The sequence below is a fragment of the Sciurus vulgaris genome, assembly GCF_902686455.1.
Source record: "Sciurus vulgaris genome assembly, chromosome: 6".
NCBI lineage: Eukaryota > Metazoa > Chordata > Mammalia > Rodentia > Sciuridae > Sciurus > Sciurus vulgaris.
This window is the reverse complement of record NC_136466.1, coordinates 115,142,470-115,165,543: the sequence shown is the minus strand read 5'-3', so window position 1 is coordinate 115,165,543 and position 23,074 is coordinate 115,142,470. Positions and strand designations below refer to the sequence as shown.

At 40.1% G+C, this 23,074-nt stretch overlaps 1 long non-coding RNA gene across 1 annotated transcript; it reads right to left on the bottom strand.

Moving 5' to 3' along the window:
• Positions 1–4,823: 4,823 nt before the first annotated feature.
• On the bottom strand, positions 4,824–21,964 carry LOC306663215. The gene is made up of 3 exons (XR_013764399.1): positions 21,802–21,964; positions 19,087–19,258; positions 4,824–5,149 (listed from the first exon to the last, which is right to left on the bottom strand). It is a non-coding gene; the product is annotated as an uncharacterized lncRNA (long non-coding RNA).
• Between the last annotated feature and the right edge of the window lie 1,110 nt (positions 21,965–23,074).

Here is a 23,074-nt window from a genome sequence, read left to right as displayed (position 1 = left end):
CCCATCAGGATCCATCCCCAGAAAACAGGAATGAATATTCCTGCCCTTCCTGGCAACTTTTTATCACCAAAAGTTACCTCTTCTATGGTCCATTCCCTGGTAGCTTTGCCTAGCACTGTCTGTTCTGATAAACTAACCTATGCTAAGAGGGAAGAGTTGCTTAGAGTTTGCAGAGTGAATCAAATGAGAGAAATAAATATGCACAGATGTATATAGGTGAAGTGTGAATATTAGTTTCATCAGTACATTAGTTCTCACAGGTAACAAACTGACATTTTAGTAGGGACCCTATGAACATCAATCTAAATGAGCAACTCTGTTCTGAGGAACTTCAACTATCAGGGCAGGTTGGTGTGGAAAAGAGGAGGGGGTGAGCCTGCTGCTCTTGGTTCTTGCTGCCCACTCCTCTTGGTGTGGTACTGACCATCCCCAGCCAAACCACATTTTGCTTCATTCAGTTGAATCTATGAAAAAAAGGGCGGGGGGCGGGAAGCCTAGTTTGATCTATGGTTAATAAAATAAACTGTTTGAAAGATATAAGAACAGTAATGAACAGTTAGTTCCCAATTATGGAAAACAGCATTCCTCAGGGCCAAATATCTTACAAAAATCTTCTGCAGTCGGCAAAGAACCATTATTTAGGGACTCACAGAAAGGAGAAAAATCGCTTGCATTTCCAGGAGTCGGCTCTGTCACTCTCCAGCTCTGTGTTATGGGACAAGTTGTTTAGCTTCCTGGAGCCTCGAGTGCTTTATATAATGGGGATAAACTTACCTCTGTCACCAGGTGGTCAAGATTCAGTCAAATTGTGACCTACAAGCCATATAACTCAAGGTTAGCTAAATAGTAAACAAATGAAAATAGCACAGCCACAGCAGTTATTCCCAGACATTTTGAGAGTAGAAATATTTGGCCTGCAAAAGATACTCAAAGGTAACTGTGGTATACATATTATTAAAGTGACTTGGACACAGTTTGCATTTGAGAATTGCACATTGTCCTTTGAGACAGCTGGCAAAACCCTGAAATGTCTCAACCTCAGGGACAGGAATTTCTGCCCTCGAGGTAGACAGTACCTGTCTCTGGCAGCTGCTGAAGACAGAATGAGGGCCCGGCCACCCCTGAGGCAGGCACCCAATCCCTCTCCTCTCCCTCACCTCACTCTCTTCCACCCACCCACTAGCCCCCCTCCCGGCTGTGGGAGCCTGTAAGAGTCTGTCTAATCTGAACTTGGAGAGTGCTCTTTTGCCTTTAAAATGCTTGCCCAGCTTAATCAGTAACCAGCAGCCTTTCACTGCCAGTTACTCTCCTGCCCTGACACGAGTCCCCTCTCCTGCCAGCCTGCAGATGTGACTTTTTTAGGAAGAGTCAATTCCCAGCCTTCACCCTTTCTGCCAATGACAGCCTCCCTCTTTGAAGGTTACCTGTCGCTGGAATTCTTGCACATGAATGCAAAGTAAAGTGGGTGCTTGTCCTGACCTTGAGAAGCACATCAGTCTGCATATAAGTTCTAAAACAGAGCACTTGACATTTGCTGTCTTATTTGGGTCAGAACTGAGAAGAGGAAGCCTCAGGTGGAGGGACACTCTCTTAGGTCTGGGAATGTGGCTTGTGAATGGCACTTGTCAACTAAACCTTGCAGTGATATTCAGCAGGCATGATGGGGAGGAAATGTTAATGAAATCCTGCCTAACTGCCGGAACACATTTGAATAGAATCAAAGTCATATGTGGATTTTTTTTTCTCATATACTAAGTCTTCTCAGCATATATTAACCTTTTGCCAGCTTCAAAAAATAAAAAGGCACAAAACTAGAATGATTCACTCATTCAATCATTCTTCAAACATTTATGGAACACCCATTATGTACCAGACCCTGTACCCAGAACTAAGGACAAAAAAGTTGAATGAGGCATAGATATTTTTTTAGGAATACAATCTATTATTCAACATCTTATGGTGAGAACCAAATTCTCAGCTTATTAAAACAAAACCAAAGAATGACAAGCATTTCTAGACCCTTTGCTTCATTTGGTAAGAGGCAAAGGGAAAAATGGAACCTTTCAAAAGAGCAAAGAGTGTTAAATTAGCTAGGACATACTTGGAACTTGTAACAATTTGTACGTACAGGAAAAAAAGCATGCTGGGTTATGGAAAAGAGACTCCCAAGCGACCAGAATGGAAGGAGTGATCTTGAGCAGATGTTAGGAGGGTGCTCAGACTTCCCATTGTTTGTGAAATAGTCTTTCAAGCAAGAAAAGCCTGCAATGCAATCACCAAGCTCAGCTGGCCCTCCCTTGTCCAGTCTCTGACCTGCCACCTGACACCACTGATAGCAAATCTCAGCTGAGCATTGTTCTGCTGATCAGTGGTGCAAGGCACTCCATTTAGTAGCAGCTTCCTGATGCAGAGCTTTTAGGGAATTCAAGGACTTGCTCTGTCATCATCATCGGAAGTACATATTTTCATTGCTGAGTCAGAAGAATGAAATTGGAGCTGGACCAGAAACAAATGGGTGAGTCAAATGAAAGACTATAGCTGCAGAACAAACCCCACTGCAGCTAAGACTGCTGGGGTGTGGGGCACAGCGTGGAGGACCGCAGCAAATGCCCGTGGCCCATTCATTCATGCCATAAATGGTTATGGCACACTTTCTGTGTTTCAAGAACTGTCCTAGGTGCTGGGTGGGGACAAAGCAGTGAACCAGACAGACAGGGCTAAGGCCTCACAAAGCTTATCTTGCAATGGAGAGAAATAATTTAGAAGATGATGGAGATGAAGGAAACATTAAGAGATGAACTAAAGGGTGACTTGTGAAAATCTCTTACATTAGACCAGAGTTTATTGCAGGCAACAGAATCCACTCTATCTCATTTCCAAAGAAAGAAATTCTATGTGGTCAGCTCTCTGAATCCACAGTTTCTGTGTCTGTGAATTCAAAATCATTTGGAAAAAAAAAAAAATTTACCTGAACCAAATATATCCAGACTTTTTTCTTTGTTATACTCCCAAATAAAACAACTACTTACATAGCATTTACATTGCATTAGATGTTATTAGTAATTTAGACAGGATTTAAAGTACACAGGAAGATACACATGGGTTATATGCAAATAGCATGCTATTTTATATAAGGGACTTGAACATCCATAGATTTAAACCTGAGGTCCTGGAACTATCTTCCAAGGATACCAAGGGATAACAAATAGGGAGCTCAGTGACAAAGTGATTGCTAAACAGCTCCGGTCTGGCCTCTCTAGAACACTCTCCAGCCTGTGCACAATTGGTTGAGAAGCTGTTGTATTGGGGAAGATGCCACACCTCTGCTGACTGCAGAACCCGTTCCGGCCCCCAGGACGATCACCATAGCTGTTGGTACTATTGCAGAAGTCACCAAATCAGGAAACTGCCTCTTCCTGTTACAAGTTCTAGCCACAGCTACAACAACTTGCTCTCAAATCATACCATTTCTGCCAGAATCCATGCCCCACAATGAAGCTCGGTCCCATCCAAACGAAATCCTGTGAACCACAAAATGCATGCCTTACATTTTATTGGTAGAAACTGAATCATTTCTAGGATCCAGGCTCCAACAGAATCTGGGAAATGTGGGTTTTAGCTTTGCATTCTTGGCATAGGAAAAGGGAGTTTGAATGGATGCTAAGCTAGTCAGTCCATGGTAGCTACCACACCACTTTAAAAAGGATAATCAGGGAAGGCCTCTAAGGCAGGTGACATTTAAGCTAAGATCACAAGAAGGACTGAGGGAGAAACTTTCCAGGCACAGACAAAAACAAGTCTAGGCATAGTGATTGGGGGACGAAAGAGAATTTAGAACAGTGAGCAGAAGCTAAATCGAGCAAGGCTTAGAAGATCATAGTGAGGAATTTGCATCTTATTCAGAGTACTTGGAAACCAAAGAAAGTTTTATGAAGGGGATTGAAAAAAATTTGATTCATATTTTTAAAAGAAAATTTTGGCTGCAAGGTGGAGAACGGATTATTGAGGGGCAAAGATATGAGACAAAACAAAAATTTTTGAGAATTAGATATCTTGGTGCCTTGGGCTAGGATGTTGGCTAGACAGAAATGAAATTGGCATTTTCTCTGTGTGTGTTGTAGGGAGTACCACAGGGCTTCAGGATGAATTAGATGTGAGGAGTTACAGAAAGGGAAGCATTAAGAATTGCTCCTATATTTCTAACATAAACAAAGGATAGATGGTATCCGATTTACTGGGTTGAGAGAAAACATGTCTACAATTGGCCAAAACATGTACTTCTTGATATTTAAAAAATAATCTGTCACATAGGTTGGAAGTTGTCTCAACCACAGAGTCTCATGGTTTGCTCTTCCAACTGGCCATAATCTCATTTTTTTAGAAAATCTGAAGAAGGTTCTGAAGAAGGGGATCTCAATCTCTATGCATGTAAGATTCTGGCCCAGGTGTACTTACATGGTAAAATACACGTGGGGCAGTGTAGAATAGTCTGCGGAGCGGTGTCTAATCTTCACAAGAAATGAAAGTAATAAAGAGATTTGAAGGTGAAAAATCACACTCTGAAGTCACTCTGAAGTGAGTTGAGGACCATGGAAAGTCAAGCCCTGTACCTTTTTGGTGCAGCAAAATAACCCTCAGGTCACTGACTCCTGTGTCCTTCCCCTGCCCACCTCTCTCTACTCACTTCACCATCAAAAACACTTTTTAGAATAAGCAGAATAGGATTTTTACTAACAATGAAGAATAATTAAATGATGTCAAAAACAAAAAATGTAGATTATTGTTTCTTTATAAACATGCATATCATAAACAATCAGCCTAGGAGCCCCACTGAAGAACAAACAGAAGAAAACCACAACTCTATAAACTCTGCTACAATCTCCTCAACAAATAAAGACACCAATAAGAATTAAAAGTCTTGGCAAGAGACAGAATGGGAGGCCATTCCTGTGCCCTGCCTCTCTTAAGCAATCAGAGCTCTTAGAATAACTCTGTTGCTGGGGCAGAAGCAAATAATCTCTTATTCTCCCTGAGCATTAAATCTTCCACATGTCTTTAGCACTCTCCATAAGCAGAAAAAGATTTAATTTCACGTTGCTAGGTTTTCACTCTTCTGCAGTTAATAAAGAGGCAGGTGCCGTCAGCTGGGCTGTTAAAAAAGAAAAAGGAGAGGGTTAAAATTGTTTATTTGACCCACTTCAAATCTTGCTAAATCACAGAATAAGATAATTTATAACTTGTTCCCAGCTCCCATACCTCAGTCATGTGCAAGGGAAATGCATCCGAAGGTATTTCACACTTACAAATGAAAATTATTTTGCCAATACACAGCACTCTAAGCCTTGCAAGTAAGAATTTTTAAGCCCTTTTCCTACCCTTCCGTGTGTGTGTATATGATCTAGTAAGCTCATGAGGAAAGTTACTGTCAACCTGATGATCTGTGGGTAATGTGGACAAACACTCAGTGCTCTCAGGAGGTAAAGGTCAAGTGAATGTCATCTATCACCTGAAAAGTGAAGTTGGTCTATGGAAAAGGAAAGGGTTTGGTTTTTTATTTTTTTTTAAGGTGTTTAATAAAATAATTGGTCAACTGCTTGGGAACTATCAATTTGGACTCAGTTTCCATCTTTAGCCCTTTCTCTGGTTATGCTAGGGTTTTTGTTAAGTGCTCACGCCAGAGTGGGGAGGAAAGGCAGAGGGACAGGAGCCACAATTTGTTATTTTTGTCACCTAATGGAAAAATGGATTCATGTGTAACTTTTCTTTAGAGTCTCTTGGTTCTGAGCAGATGGCAGATATTTAATACACAGCTCTTGAATGTGTCAATGAATCATGGTACCCATCTGGTACAGGCAAATTCTACACTGGGCATTGTGGTTGCTTCTGTAAAATATATTGCACTTCTCCATTTCTGAGAAAAAGCAATGGTGTCTGAGGGAACAGCCTCAGTCAAAGAGATGGGCTTGGCTGACTACTGGTAATAGCAACTTCTTTTCCAGAGACTGTCAAAGAAATGGTCATTTGAACCTTGATTCTGACCCAGGAGACAGGAAGAAAGATTCCCAGGAATCTTCTTCTCAGTTCTTAAGAGAGTTACAGCAGCTTGGGAGACTGAGGCAGGAAGATCCCATGTTGGAAACTAGCCTCAGCAACTTAGCAAGGCCCTAAGCAACTTAGTGAGATCTGTCTCAAAATAAAGAATATAAAGGGCTGGGGATGTGGCGTAGTGGCTAAATATCCCTGAGTTCAATCCCCAGTTTAAAAATATACATATAGTGATAGGAAGTTGGGGCTTTCTTTTCCCCACTGTACGTGAATAAGGAGGTTTATAGCCCAGGTGCAGGTACCAGCCATTCTGTAAACATGAGGAAACCGTCTTGAAAGTGAAGCTCAAGTTGAAGACAGCAGAAGGAAGAGACTAAGAGAGTCTCACCCTTGGGCTACAGTGTAGCTCAGCAGTGCAGCGCTTGCCTAGCACATGCGAGGCACTGGGTTTAATCCTCAGCACCACATAAAGATAAATAAATAAATATAAATAGAATAAAGGTATTGTGTCCATCTAGAACTAAAACAAAAAAATTTTTTTAAGGAGAACCTTGCCCTTCGATGATATTTTCATCATGAAATCAAACATAAAGTTTATTCTCCTTCAGAATTGTCTAAGACCTAATAAATATCTTGTGTTGTTTAAACCAGTTTGAATTCAATATTTTGTTTCTTAAAAATGATTTCGAGTAATAGAGATGACACCATTTTTTAAAAACAGACTTTGTAAAGATATCTAATTACTTCAAATATCAAGTTTATCTATAATCACATAATCAGTAATTACCTTCAGAGAACTAAAATATTCTTAACAGTTCCTTCTCTCTATAAGACTGATTTTAAGAATTAAAAGTCTACAAAGGCAATAGGAAATGAGAGCTGATAGCACAGAGCTCCCACAGAAATCATATTCTCATTTATGTGTTTGAAAGCAAAGTTGACACTTGAAGTGCAGTTTTTGGTTTTGTCATTGGGCTATATTTAGATGAGTCTTTTTCTTTTATATTTTATTTATCCCTGGGAATCTCTAATCAAAATCTATACTGAAGCCACTTAAACCAGGTTGTAAAATGATTGTCGTCAATTATTCCTTCTTCCATTCACACAATTAAACACCCATTTTCTCATTGGGTAGAGGTTGGTAGGAGACAGTCCATTGTAGGAGAGGACAGCTGATGAGCACACGGTCTCAAGTCTTGATCCTGTCATTTAGCAGCTGTGTGCCTTTGGGCCCTGTAATACTAACTTTTATAAACTTCCATTTACCTTTTTGTAAATGAAATACTGTAGTAGTGGTATCTACCTCCTACCATTACGTGGTGGCTCACATAAGATAATGCATGTGGAGCACTTAGCATTGTGCCAGCCATGTACAAAGTGCTCAAGAGATGCTATTAATATTCACTTTGTGGTGAAAGTGATCAATGGGTTTTACCTGAAGGGAAGATGTTGGCATTTTAAAAGTGCAGCTTGACAAACCAAATTATTATCTAAATGAGCGAGGTTTTCGAGAGAGTTCTCTGGGGCCCAGCCGGCACAGTGGGCTAGTGCCCTCCCTCTCCCTTCTAACCTGGATCTCCTGCCTCCTTCACATAGAATTAGTCTGCATCCCTCCTCCATCATCACAGCACGTGTAGCTCAGTGAAATAAAAAGTTGTAACGCAGCATAATGGTGATTTCATACCTTGCTACAGAGACACTCAAAATTCTCTTTCTTAAAATCTAGAATAAAGAATGGATAAATAAATGGAGGAAGAGAAAATTTTAATATAGTCTGCCTGTGTCGGCTCAATTCTAAGAAGTTCAAGAGAGGGCTTAAAGAGTGTGGTGGAGGGACCTGGCGGGTCGGAGGGCTTGTACTTCTGCCAGTTGAGTGTGACCCGGAGCAGGCACCGCATCCCTCTGGACGTAATATCCTCACTGCTCAGATGAAGGGTTCAGAGGAGAACGAGTGCCAGGAGCATAAAGGAGAGGGGAGGCATGGGAGGAGGAACAGGGGCTCAAAGGACCCATCTTTGGGGAACCCTCATTTCCTTTAACTAGAGCAGTTTCATGCTCTCACCTGATTAATGTATTTTTCAATCAAAAGTTTAGACAGACACACGAGAAAGCTTACCTTGAGGGTCTCCAAGGCCCCTTCCTACTACAACTTTCTAAGATTCTCCTCAAATGACTGGTTCTCCAAACCTCTCAGTCCAGCCCAAGATTTTCTTTCCACTGAATACACAGGGAACGTTGTCAACTGTGCTGCCTCTGGGCACCGCCTGTACCAGGATGACCTGGAAGACCACGACTTCACAGCCCCCTGACTGGGACATCTGGAGCAGCATGATAATGAACCCCACGGAGACTCCCAGATAGGGAAGATGGAGGAACCCGTCTATTTATCCATTCCTATGACACTACTCTATTCGCTTTTGTTTCCTTTTTTCTTCTTTGTGGTGCTGGGGATTGAACCAGGGCCTCATGCATGCCAGGCTAGCACTCTACCACTGAGCCATATCCTTAGACCAGCCTTCCTAGGCCTGCCTTTCCAATTCTGAGAGCAGAAACAGGAGTTTTGTCTAGGTGCTACACAAAATGTTGAATCTTTTTTGAGGATCTTGAACCGAGCTTTTTTCTGAACCTACTGTTTTTTCTCCATCCCACTTCTAAGTTCCTCAGAGAAAAAAGACTAAAGAGATCGTATCTAATTGCTCTTAGCACATTTGCTTTCCTTGTGGTCACTACACTGTCCTCTTTTAGAGTTTGAGATGGAGTTTATCAGGCAAAATGCCATGTTCCATGTAAAATTGGGTTTTGTTGCTCAGAAACAAGGATTTTCAACTTTAATTTTCATCAAACACAATGATAGATTATTCTTTAGACAGTCCATTTATACAAATCCCTTACATTTTTTCTTTTATTAAATTCTGAAGTAGTCCAAGTATACCAAAAAAAAAAAAAAAAAATGTAGAAAGTAAGAACATTCTTGCACTCACCATTCAGCTTTGTTAAATCTTAAGTTGCCTTAAAGCTTTAGAGCTTCCAGAGATTTTTAAGGAGAAAAAATATATATACAGCTATGATAAAAGCCCCCTGTGTTTTAACCCTCATTCCCATTTTTCTGCTTCCTATGTTTTCCTTTAAGAAAAGATATTATCTTTAATTTGTTGTTTTTCACTTACATTTATGTTTTCATATTCCCCCCAAGTTTACATATACTCAGAAGCAAAATTTAACATTAGTCTTCAAGATTTGGCTCTTAAGGTGCATTCACATTAAGTCATGGAGTCTAGATTCCACTACTTCAGTATAAGATGCCCTTGTACAAAGATACTTCAACTTCTCTCTCCAGTGAATGGATATTAATGCCGTTTCCAGTCTCTCTCCACTACAAGCAATGCTGTATGGAATGCTTTTATCCACATGTGAAAACATTTCTCTAGACTAGTAGAGAACTACAGGAGTGAAAATTAAGCTTGTTTTAAATTTTACTTGAGACTATTCAATAGCTTTCCAAGGTGGTTATTCCCATTTAAGCTCCCACCAGCAAAGTGTGACTGTCCTCCGGCCCCAAACCTTCACCAATACTTAGAACTGGCAGACTTATCCATTTTTGAAAACCAGGTAGATGTAAAAAAAAAAAAAAAAAAAAAAAAAAAAAATTTATAACTGAAGAGGTTTCACAACTTTTCAAGAGCTTATTAGCCATTCATGTTTCATTTGTGAATTGCCTGTTCTTATCTTTGCCTATTCTTACGTTGACTTACTTTTTCCGTTGCTAGTTATACTACAAATTGCATAAGTTTTAAAGTAAAGAGGATTATATTGGCTCATGGTTCTGGTCCAAGGTGGAGAAGTTCCATATAACGGCCAGAGTCACAGGACAATGCAGGTCATATCCTAGTGATCCACAGGTAGGGCACATAAGCGTCTGTAGCCTTTGGTCTCTCTCCCTCTTCTCATAAAGTGGCCAGGATTCAGTTGTGATGCTCCCCCCAAATGGCCTCATTAACTTCATCACTTTTCAAAGGCCCCATTTTTAAACACCATAGCTGGATCAGGTCTCCATCCTCTTCAGTTCTCACAATGGAGAGTAGACTTCAACACAAGTTGCAGAGAAAACAAATCCTGTTCAAACCATAGCACTTGTCTTTTTCTTATTGCTTTCTGAGGGTCCTTCAGATATCCCAGGTATTATTATTCTTCCAGTTACATATATTACAAACAACTTCTCTCATACTCTGACTTGCCATTAGACTTTAAAAATTGTCTTTGTCATACAAAACTTTGAATGAAGTCAAGTTTGTCAATGTATTCCTGTAAGGTATGTGGTTGTCAGGCATAAGGAAAACTTTCCCTATCTCAGTATCTTGAAGATACACAAACACACACACACACACACACATATGTAAAAGTCTTAAAGTTTTACAATTTATATTCAGTTTACATGAAACTAAATTTTTGTACTGAGACTGAATCAATTGTCTATAAACCATGAACCATTTATTTTTAAAAATCTATCATTTTCTGCTGATTTATAATACTACTATTAGAATTATTTACTAAAACAAAGTGTCAAAACCTGGAATCTTTCTTTGATTGAACCAGTCTATTTATTCATTCCTATGATCCCACGCTATTTGCTTTTATTTCCTTTTTTCTTCTTTGTGGTGCTAGGGATTGAACCAGGGCCTCATGCATGCCAGGCAAGCACCCTACCACTGAGCCATATTCCTAGGCCTACCTTCCTATATTGATCATTTTAACTTTTAATACATTTTGATATCCAGGAGGCAAGTCCTCCTACCTTGTTCTACTTAAAATTGTTTTGGCTATTCTTGGCTCTTTGTTTTTCTAAATACATTTTAGAATACCATTGCTTTTAAAAAGCTATTGGGATTTTTTATTTTGATATTACTTTATAAAGCCCTGACATTTTTAAAATAAGTTAACTTGCCATCCATAAGCATCCCATATCTATTTATTTAGTTCTACTTTTATGCCTTTCAATAGTTTTATTTTTTTTTTCTTAAAATATCTGGATCATTTGTTAGATTTATTCCAAGGCATCTTAGAAGTTTTGTTACTTTTTGTTACTTTTGTTAAAAGGCATGGTTATTTAAAGGATATTTTTCTGACTTGAAGGATTTTCTAACTTTGTGGCCAGTGAATAGGGGTGTTAATAGTGAATGTTGTACTTTACTACCCAGGTATCCCCAGATGTGGGATATGCTACCAGTAGACAGCCCCCAGTTGTTGATCCTTACCTACGGTCACATGCCTTTCCTGAGAAGCCTCACATGCGAAGGCTGATTGACAGGAATAAGACTCGGTCAGCTCACACCAACTTGGGACCACTCTGAAGGGTCATCCCAGATCTAGAGTGCCACATCTTCATTGAAATCACATCTCAATTGATCTTCTCCTTTATTCAGTACTACTCTTTCTGGTCCCATTCATAAATATCAACCTCAAGAACACTCTCTAATAAACTTCCCATACGTTAACCTCCATCTCGAAGTTTGTTACTTAGAGAATCCAGTCTGAGAGTGTCAGTTGAGGAAAGCAGATGCTAAGATAAAATTTTGGAGTTGAGGTATTCTTAGCCTCACTGGCAATGAGAATTCATTACTGGCACACGTGACTGTTGGTGGTGATACTGTTAAAACTTCCACCAGTGGTAAAACTGAGAGGGTGAGAGCAATGCCCAAGAGAATAATATATCATGCATTTGGATAAATATGGGACAAATGATAACTAGACAAACAGTAGAACTGGGTGGTAACAACTTGGATTTATTAGTCTTTTGAAAAATATCAAAAGGCTACTAGAAATTATCAATTAACAACTACATTAAAAACCAAAGGATCTCCACAGCATCATACAAAGTCTCTCTCACATCTTGTAACCTAAGAGTAGTAAAGGAATGTTGCAGCTCAGGCCAAGGACATAGCTCTAGGAGTAGCAGAACTCCAAGGAAGATTAAGCTTTCAACTAATATAGGTCACCTATACAAGTGCATAGGCCTTGTTGGGAAAGAATGAACCTGTCATAGGGATCAGACATCTAAGTGGATATACCTGAAACTTGTATGTCCCTCACATTACCCTGAACCCTCTGAGCTTCCAGATGTGACCCTCTCCTCCCTGTTAAGATATAGTTCTTTCCCTCTTACTTGAAAATGTTGAACAACCTCCCCCACCCCCAGGACAACATTCATCCCCCTCAGAATCTACCTCTAGCTCCCCTCCTTGCAACTAAGACAGTAACCAAGGTCAAGTCACAAAATCATCCTGCTAGTGACATACTGAGTCTAATAAAGAAGGAGAATCTCCATACTGCTTTCCATAGTGGCTGCACCATTTTGCATTCCCACCAACAATGTATGAATGTACCTTTTTCCCCACGTCCTTGCCAACATTTGCTTGTATTCTTGATAATTGCCATTCTGATTGGAGTGAGATGAAATCTTAGTTTTGATTTGCATTTCTCTAAGATGTTGAACATTTTTTCATATATTTGTTGATTGATTGTATATCTTATTCTGGGAAGTGTCTGTTTAGTATGGAGATTTCTCAGAAAACTTGAAATGGAACCACCATTTGACCCAGCTATCCCACTCCTCCGTTTATATTCAAAGTACTTAAAATCAGCATACTACAGTGACAGTGACACAGCCACATCAATGTTTATAGCAGCTCAACTTGCTAAACTATGGAACTAACCTAGGTGTCCTTCAATAGTTGAACAGATTAAGAAAATGTCATATATATATAATCTATCATATATATGATAGAATGCTATTCAGTTTTAAAGAAAAATGAAATTATGGCATTTGCTGTTAAATGGATGGAGTTGGAGAATATCATACTAAGTGAAATAAGGCAAACCCAAAAAACCAAAAGTCAAATGGTTTCTCTGACATGTGGATGCTAGTTCACAATAGGCTGGGGCGGGGCGGGGGGGGCACTAGGGAAGAATAGAGTTACTTTAGATGAGGTAGAAGGAAATGAAGGGAGGGGAAGTGGTATGGGGGTAGGCAGGTAGTAGAATGAAACAGACATTATTACCTCCTGTACATGTATAACTACATGATCAGTGTGATCCTACAATATGTACAATCAGAAAAATGAGAAATTATTTTCCATTTATGTATGATTTATCAAAATGCATAAATGCATTCTAACGTCATGTATAATTAGAAGAAATAAAAAATTAAATTAAAAAAGGAAAGAGAAATGCAGAAAAAAAGAAGCTGCAAGGCCTAGAAAACATTTCCCAGAAGATCCAGGAAAGCATGCATTGGACTGGGTCCTGAAGATGCTGGCTCAAGGGAAGCAGAACATAAAATTGAAGAAGGAAGAGTTTATTGATTTATGGGCACTCTGACAGGACATGGGATTTAATGCAAGTCCTGTTAAAGACCCTGGGAGATTGTACAAACACCCTGCTAGGACGGTTCTCAAAGGTTAAAAAGCAACAGCTCAGGGGATCACAAACTACAGCCTACTGACCAAATTTGGCCTACAGCTTATTTTTATCCCACAAGCTAAGAGTGTTTTAAATTTTTTAAAGGGGTGTAAAAACTAAACAAAAAGATAAGCAAACAAGGCTGTTTGTGAGCCAGAAAGTCTAAACTATTTACTATCTGGCTCTTTACAGAAAAGGCTTGCTTGACCCCAAACCACATATGCAAAGGTAGAGGTACTTGAATTGCCAAGGCAGAAAGTAAGAGAAATGATTATGATTCAGAGAAGTGAGTATACAAGTGTAGACATACCATGTAAGATTGAAAAATTTACAGGTGACTATGCTTCACTGGATGACTCAGAATAATAAAGAATGTGCTAGTGAAAGGGAACCAACCTCCTTAAGTCCAGTCATTCTGCATATTCTGCAGGCCAGGTATGACAGCAACAGAGGCTATAACAGAACTGGGCTCTTTGATAGCAGTGGGGATACCAGGTCCCTGAAGTAATAGATGGTGCACTTAACTGTTAGCAACCAGGGGACATGCAATTATTTCAATGAGTAGCAGGTTTGGAGTAGCAGGCTTATTGACACTGCTTATCAAGAAAAGATAGGACTGCTATTATACAATGTAGGCAGGGGAGAACATATTTGGCATCCTAGTGATGTATTTGTGTGTGTCTTGGTGATTTCTTTCCCAGTTTTGATGGTAAATATGTATAGATTTTGCAACCCTGACCTGTGACTAGTCTCAGGTCACTCAGGAATGAGGATCTGGGTCACTCACCAGAGATAATCATAAGTGCTAGTTAAGGGTGAGCAGGATCTAAAATGCATAGTAGAGCAGGGATTAGTGAGAATTTCTTACAGCCTTAAGGACAACTATACCAGTGAGTACTATGGTCCATTCTACTAATCTTGATATTTTGTTTCTCCCAAGACTCTTGCATTAGTCAGTTTCATGTTACTACAATGAATTACCTGAGGCAACTAACTTATAAAGAGAAAAGATTTATTTTACTAATTATTCTGGAGGTTTTGGTCCCAGATAGAGGAGCCCCATTGACTCTGGTGAAGGGCCAGATGGCAATGGCAAGAATCATGTGTCAGGGCAAACCACTCACATCATGAGCTAGGAAGCAGGGAAAGAGAGGGAATGATAAAGGTCACACCGATCCCTTCGTGGACATGCCTTCAGTGACCTAAGAAACTCCCACTGGGCTCTATGTCCTAAAGGTTTACAGCACCCTGGGAACTAAGCCTTTCAAACATGGGTCACTGAGGGACAGTCAAGGTCCAAACTGTAGTGACTCTCACTGGAATCCTGAAGGAATGGCTCTCAGAACAAGTAGGCCTCAGTACCTTCTAGATTGCCCTTCAGGACTGAAGAATTTTTTCCCACAGAGCTAGTGCCAATAGTTAGGCCTCCTCTGTTGGCCCTCTTAAAGAATTATCTTGGCAGAAAAGGGCTGCCAATCCCAAAGTCACATGCCTCCACAGGTCATCCCACATCCAATGACTGCTCAACATGGGCGTAGAAAGGCCTAGCCTCCTTACCCTGACATGGGACATTTCCACAGACGCTTTCCAGTTTCAGATGATCCTGTGGGATTTTCCAGGGTCTTCCTAAGGTCACATCACAGTTTAACATCTCCCTCTCCCCACACTGCTTCCCTCCTTTTCTTTTTATAACTGTTGATATCAAGTACTTTCTTACAAACTGTCTACACACTAATCTGCCCCAGGGTCTTTGGTCTCAAGGAACTTACAATAATCTTTTATCCAGCAACCTTATTATTAGAGTTATTTGATAGTTTCTCGTGGATATAAAAATAGATTGTCTGAAAAACAATAAAATGGTTTTCTTCTCTTCCAATCCTTACATCTTTCATTTCTTTGTCTTTCCAACACCACTGTCTAGTGTTTCTAGTGCATTAATGAATAGATGCCAAGATGACAGGCATTCTTGCCTCTGTCCTCTTTGATGGTAACACCGTAGAGTAAAACGTGTGCTCTTAAATTTTGTTAGATATATCTTATAAAATATTCCCCTCTTTTCTGCTTTGCTAAAAATTTTATTATGAAAAATGTTGACTGTTTCAAATGATGACTGGTTTTTTCTGCCTTTTTTGAGATGATTATATATTTCTTCTTTAACAAATATGCTAAATGACATTACAGAAGTTCTACTGATTAACCATCTTACTACTAAGCCCTGATAAGTTTACATAACGTATACACACATAGAGATGCATATATAAAAGTTCTAAAGATAGAACTAGATTTTAACTTGCCAATATTTTATTTATAATTTTTGGCCCCAAGTTTTTTAATGATTATTGGTCTGCAAGTTTTCTTTTTCATTGTGACATTTTCTGCTTCTAGCCTCAAGTTTATCTGATATTTTATCAGTTACACTAGTGTATATGGATACTTAACAAAATCTAAAGATAGTCAGTGTTATGGTTTGGATATGAGGTGTTGCCCAAAATCTCCTGTGTTAATGCAGGAATATTTGGAGTTAAAGTGATTGGATTGTGAGGGCTGTAATCTAATCATTACTTGATTTGAACAGCCTTGTGCCCTGGAAGGGTGCATCACGTCTGTGCTCCCTTACTCCACGCCCTCTTTCTGCTACCTGACCTCTGTCATGGACTGAGCAGCTTTTCTCCACTGGGCCCTCCCCCCATTATTCGGCCTCACCTCCTCTAAGTTGTTCTTCTCAGGTATTTTGGTCACAGTAACACAGAAGCTGACTAAAACAGTCAATATGTCTATCTTTCTCCAAATTAATGCCGGAACTTAGAACACTTTAAACTGAATCAGTGCCTTCTTGTTTTACATATTACTTTTGTACAACTTTAAATTTTTCCTTGTCTTTTTCCTCTACATCACACCATTGTTGACAGTGTTATATAGTCAATTCTAATGAAGATGTATCTCATGCTTACTAATTTACATGTTCATTATTCCTCTTGCATCTTACTCCTAATTTCTGGATATAATATGTCAATGAAATATTCTATGCTCAGCCAAAGAATGGGGTGTTAAAAATAAAATTTTATCTTAGCACATTGACCATATTCTACTTGGAATTTGTAGTAATTCCCAAATACAAGAACTTAGGTCTACCCTCTATTTTTGAAAATTCTTTATCTCATCAAGTCTTGCCTTTCTCTACCTCCTTTATCTTGCCTTTAGGAACTATGATTAATATACACATATAAGCCTTTTAATTCTATTCTATAGAATCTTCACCTGTTTATGTATTTCCTGTCATTTTATCACTCATTACTATTTTCTGGATAACTTTTTTAGATCTACTTCCAGTTTACTAGTTCTCACTTCAACTGAATCCCACTGTAGAAGTTCTAGAATGTTTTAGTCAGTTTTTTCCAGTATGCTTTTTCTTTTATTATTTCTTGTAATAGCTTATCCCCTTCTTATATTTTAAAATCCCTATTTTATTTTCTAATCATTTTTTAAATTATTGAAATAGCTCCTACAAAATGACTCTACTATCTTAATATTGGGAACTAATTTCAACGTGTCTTTTTTTTTCCATGTGTGCTAATTCACATTCACAGTGAATTGTTTTCCTTTATATTTTGCAACTGTGCATCATGAGTTCATGTTCAGCAGGCACCTATCTGCGGGAATCCTATGAAACTTAGGTTAAAGCTTCATCCATCCACCACGTGAGTTTATGTTTTCTTCTGCCAAGCACCCAAGGAATAGCCCTTTTTAAAATTTATTTATTTTGATTCATTGTACACAAATGGGGTACAACGGTTGTTTCTCTGGTTATACACAAAGTAAAGTCACACTGTTTGTGTAATCATACATGAACATAGGGTAATGATGTTTGTCTCATTCTGTTATTTTTCCTTCCCCCCCACCCTCTCCCCACCCCTCTTTTTCCTCTATACAATCCACATCCACCCTTCCTCCATTCTTGTCTCCCTCCCACCCCACATTATGTACATCATCTGCTTATCAGAAAGATCATTCGGCCTTTAGTTTTATGGGATTGGCTTATCTAACTTAGCATATTCTCCAACTGCATCCATTTACCTGAAAATGCCATAATTTTATTATTCTTTATGGCTGAGTAATATTTCATTGTATATATATACCACAGTTTCTTTATCCATTCATCTATTGAAGGGTATCTAGGTTGGTTCCACAGTCTGACTATTGTGAATTGAGCAGCTATGAACATTGATGTGGCTGTATCTCTGTAGTATGCTGATTTTAAGTCCTTTGGGTATAAACCAAGGAGTGGAATAGCTGGGTCAAATGGTGGTTCCATTGCAAGGAATAGGCCTTTTTATAAAGTTTCTCATCTTGAGGATTTCCCAAATTTTGTAGGCAGGATAAAATCAAATATTAAAGGAGCAGAGTTCCATGGCAGATCTTTTTTCTGGTCTTTCAAGCAGTATCTTTCTAATGCTCAGCACACCATATTTACCCATGGTGGATAAACTGTGTTTTTTTTTTCCCCCTTCCAATCTGTATGTGCACCCAAAACGATTCCCTAAATAATGGGGCTTCTCCCCCTCAATAATCCTTAGAATGTTTTCCTCCAAAGGAACTAATTGGCAAAGCAGAGTTTCCAAATAGAGCAGACCCCTGGCTAAGTTTAGGAGCAGGATTTTTATCAGCTTCAGTGTAGACACCTACTAGCATATTAATGAGGAAAGTCATCCAGGAAGGAAAAGATAGAGGATAAATAGGGACAGGAGGGAATTGATATTTTTTGGACACTAACAGTACATCTAACCTCAAAAACACTTTTTGTGGCAGATGCTCCCCACAATTTGCAGATGAGGCCCAAGACCACACAGCCAGGACAGGGTCTAATCCTCAGAAGGATAGTCCCTCAAGTAAAGGAAAGTTTAAGTCAGGTAAAAGTACATTTCTAAGTGGGCCATGGGAACTGCTCTTCTTGTAGACTCTGCTTTAGCCAATCATTTCCTTCTAAACTGACCCATTTCAGTTCTTCATTTCTTATTCTTTCCAACCTGTCCCCAGGTTTCAACAACGATCCCACTGATTCACTAGGGTGGAAGATTAGAAATGGGAAGGGAGGAACTCCTTTTGTTCACATTTGTTATTGGTGCATTATAGTTGTACATAATGGTGGGAATTTCTGTTACATATAAGTACATGCACACAATGTAACAGTGTAATTTGACCAGTATCACGCCTGCAGTTACCCCGGGAATAGAATGACTGTTGAGGCTTTATCAGGCCCCCCACCCTGCCTGTGTCAAAACATCTGTAGCATTCCCCTCTAAGAGATGGCCCTACTCTCTTGAAGACCAGATAGATCAGTGACATAAGATTGCAAAGTAATTTGATTCCGGAACTCAGAATTTCCAGTGCTCCAGGACATTCTTTAAAATCATACAGTCATCAGAAAGCCTTAGTACCAGCTGTATGGAAAGTGACTCTGCAGCTCTCACTTAATTCTGGTTGCATTACCTCATTCTATACATCATTCATGACAAGCAAGGAACCACAGGGCTCCCTTGGCTAAATCCCCTTGTCCTTGACCCAGCTCTGATTGATTTGGCCACTTACTTCATGAATGTGATAAATCCTACAGCTGAAAGAGCTTGTGCAGAAGTTTCAGTGCAGCAGGTTCCCTCCAGGTTGTCACAACAAGCAAAAGAAGCCAAGGCGAACAGGAATCCTGACCCACTGCCGTTTTCCTGTCTTTCCCATGTGATCCACATTGCCATCACTCTGGCAACTAAGACGGAAAGAGTTAGAGAGAGGAGATTTTTTTAAATTGCCTTTGTATGGTCTATTTATGTCTTCCAACCTGGTACTTTTCCTTGAACTCAAAGAGAGCACTGAGACAGACTGCAGCGTGACTCTTGCACCCCACAAACATGAATACATTTGCACTTCAGCAGCTGCTTGTGCTGGGAAGGAACCAGGAGTCCCCATGGGCCTTGGGGGCCCATCCATCTTTCCTGCATGTCAGGGCAGCGACTCAGGAGCATGTGACCTGGGACCTGGAAGTGAGGCAGCACTCAGCCATGCCCCAGAGGAACAGTTCTTGGAGGATTTTTGTCCCGTCTATACACATAGCTCTTCTACCTCTCTTCATTACCAGGAGTTTGAAACTCTCTGAGGAGGAAGTAAAATGGAAGCAAAAGGATTCATTTTGGAACTGCTAGAAGAGTAGCAGCATTTGGGGTTGGAGGCAGTAGATATTTAGAACTGAACCAGGACACTCTGTCCTGGATTCAAACACAATTAGGTAAAGGAGTCTTCTCAGCTTAAACCTATTCCAATTATCCGTACCCTCAACCCTCAATAAAGCACTGGAAGGATGGAGCTGCAAGAACTAAATCATCAGAGTGAGATTAGATGATGTCGTGTACTGTGCATGGGCTTGAAAGCAAAGGTATACATTTTAGAAAGACTTTCAACATTGAGGGTCAAGCAACAGGGGTTTCATATTTAACTAGGAGTGAAGCAAAATTTCTATTTCTCCAGAATTCCAATAAGAAAGGTTTTTATTTCTGAAGTGTTTGGGAACAGAGCAGTCTTTGCTTGACACTTGCCACAGTGGAATAATAAGCAAGGCACAGAAGTGTCACAATTGACTTGTATTTTTCCCAAACTATGCAATGTACTTTAAAAACCGAAGGAAGAGCCTAGTCAAAAAAATAAAATACTTATTACTCTGTTTTCAAAAGGACTGTTTTTATAATTGCTTATGTGAAAGGAGCCAGAACTCAACTAGATCATCTCTTGAGCCCTGCTCTTACAGAGGCCAGCTAATCTGTAATTCAGAACCACTCACCATGTACCCACGGGTCCTTCTGAGTCCTTTAATTCTTGTATTATGTAGACCTTAAAACCAATCACTGGAAGAAAGTCTCAAAGTCAGCTTAAGGTTAATTTCCCTCAAGAAAGTCCTAGCTTCTCTTCTCTTGGAGCCTCTCTGTCCCTACTTTTTAACTGCTTGTCTTCCTCCAACCTAACCCTAACTAGATCTTTCCTCCCAAGTTTCGCCCAGGGGCTGGTAGAACTGACAGAAAAGCTCTTTAAGAATATAGGGTTTGCTACTAATAGCAGTGACACAGGCCATTGAGAGTCAAGGCAGCCAAGCAAGGAGATCTGTCAGCCTGGATTAGCTTTCCAGCACCTGGGAGGTAGGAGTTATTTATACATAAAAATAGACAGAAAAATGTCTGCCCTCATAGGCCCTTGGTGTTTGGAAAGGTTCACATGGATCCATATCCAGAGGTTTCTCCCAACTATCCTCCAAGCCCAGCAGCAAACTTTATTTTGAATCTGGAATTAATGAAAGGAAAGCTTCTTTCAGACGGAACCAAAACCCATGACTGTGTGGTTATGTATCTTCTCCCATGGATTTCCCATCATTTAACTGGATCCCCAGGAACCTATATCAGGAGCCACATGTGTCACAGCATCCTCTTGGAGACACCTGTCAAAGTTATCAGTGATTCCTTTATTAGAGAATGGTTCTGGCCTTCTACTATACTCTCTGGGCATCCAGGAACCCACCATACTTCCTCTATGTTGAAGACAGAATCTCACTTCTCAGCCCTGGTAGGATTCCTTTTCTCATCACATCACAAACCACAAGACTCAAATCAAAATCTTCTCAAATAACTGCATTCTAAAGGAGCATTTTGAGGCTGATTTGCTAAGTCCCTGGGTCATAGAAGCCAGAATTGAAGATGCCTACAGATACTTGATGCCAAATTTAGAGGTTAGGTGATCACAGAGGTAATTCACTTTGCTCAAGCAATGAAATTATAAAATATTCACATAGGCCCTATTTTGGGGCCTCTTTGGATTAGGTCACCCTGTGCTGCAATGGTTTCTGATCCAGAGAAGCTTACAGTACCGTAGTACTGAAAATCTTCTTCTCAGTATCTCACGTGACGAGGTACACACTCACTCACCCTGGATGTCTTTGGGAAGTGGTAGCCCTGTTGTGGGAACCCGTACAGTAGCCAGAGCATTTTCCTGCACTGTCCAGGCTTCCAGCTCCCAGTTCTGATCTTCTAATTATACCACCACCCTGCCTTGTAGGGTGTCAGGAACTAGGAGACTATTATCATCTCCCCATCCCTATTTAGGTCCTTTCATCTTTCCTCTGATCCAATTCCCTGAGTCCTCACCTCCAACTACTCCTTCTCCTTGTCCTTCTCCAAATTCCCTAAAATCCTATACTCCTAAAATGAGCTTTACAATCAAAGTGATACTCCAGATGCTTTCTCACTGAGAAGCCAAGAAGTCAGCTGTCACCTCTGGTCTCTGTTACTCCAGGATTCCAGGTATGTGTCCCAAAATAGGTCTGGCCTTTTGTGTTGCCTTCTCTCATTGCAGTCCAGCTCCTCAGTCACTGTCTACTATCCCGGCTCCCCTTTGGCATTGGTACTTTCCAGGTTTCTCTTCTTTTTGAAGAAAAACCAGGACTTTCTTGAGGGAAATTAATGTTCCACATTATTTTCTTTCAAACTTGAATAGGCTACTGGTAAGCACTCCCAGAAAGAATGTGCCTTCTTGTCACCCTGGTTTGCAAAGAGCTCCCATCTCAGTGAATATTTCTACCAATTGAATTCTTACGATACCTTAAACTCTGGAAGGAGAAAGCAAGAAAAAAATATTTGTCATTTTAGACTCTGTTAGTACATCTAGCAATTTTCTAGAGAAAGCAACTTAGCAAGCCAGGCAGGATCCACCTCAGAAAGGATTTGATGGGCTAAGGAAGGGTGCTTGCCAGTGCACCACCTTGGAACTGTGGAGAGAACATTTCCCCCACTAAAATAAATTCTCCTGCCCTGGGCTTCTTCCTAGGGCTTTGTTGCTCGGGAACTCTGCTTTCTTCTCTCCTCCTCCCCCAGGATCTGTCTTAATATCCTTTCTGGGAGCTCAACTATGGCAGGTGTCAGGAAGCAAGTCTGTGGGGACAGAACAGCCCCACCCTCCTCCAGAAAAGGACAGGGACCTACGCTTTGCTCTGGGGGAATCCAAGAGGCATTCATTTCAGGAGCTCTCAGGCCCACAATACGCATCCCCACAACTTTGGGGGAAGAACATTCCTATTTTAACAGGTCCTGAGCGACAGCACTGTCCCCTTTACACTGTGTGAAAGAAATCTATTTCCCAACCGTTAGCTTCACTTATTTTATTTTGTTCAGCCTCAATAATCAACTGGTTTACTATAAAATGTATAACATGTATAAAATGTTTAAAATTTACTATAAAATGTAAAGTGAAGGAGTGGAGGAATGGTAGCCAAGGAAGCCCTGGTGTCTGGAGTTGCATTAATAGGCAGAGGCACAGCTAAGAGGTATATGAGAGCTAAAAGTAAGTCACTAACTTACCCTGTTTATTCTCATGTACATATACAGGGACCTAAGAGAGAAGTCCATCCATGGTTCCAAAGAATCAGTAAAGAACACTGGAATTAACCACAGCCCACCATCACCCAAAAAACAGCATCCCTGCCCCTTTAACAATCTTTTAAACAAGAATATTTCATTGTCAGGTAATCTGTCATTCATATTTGAGACTA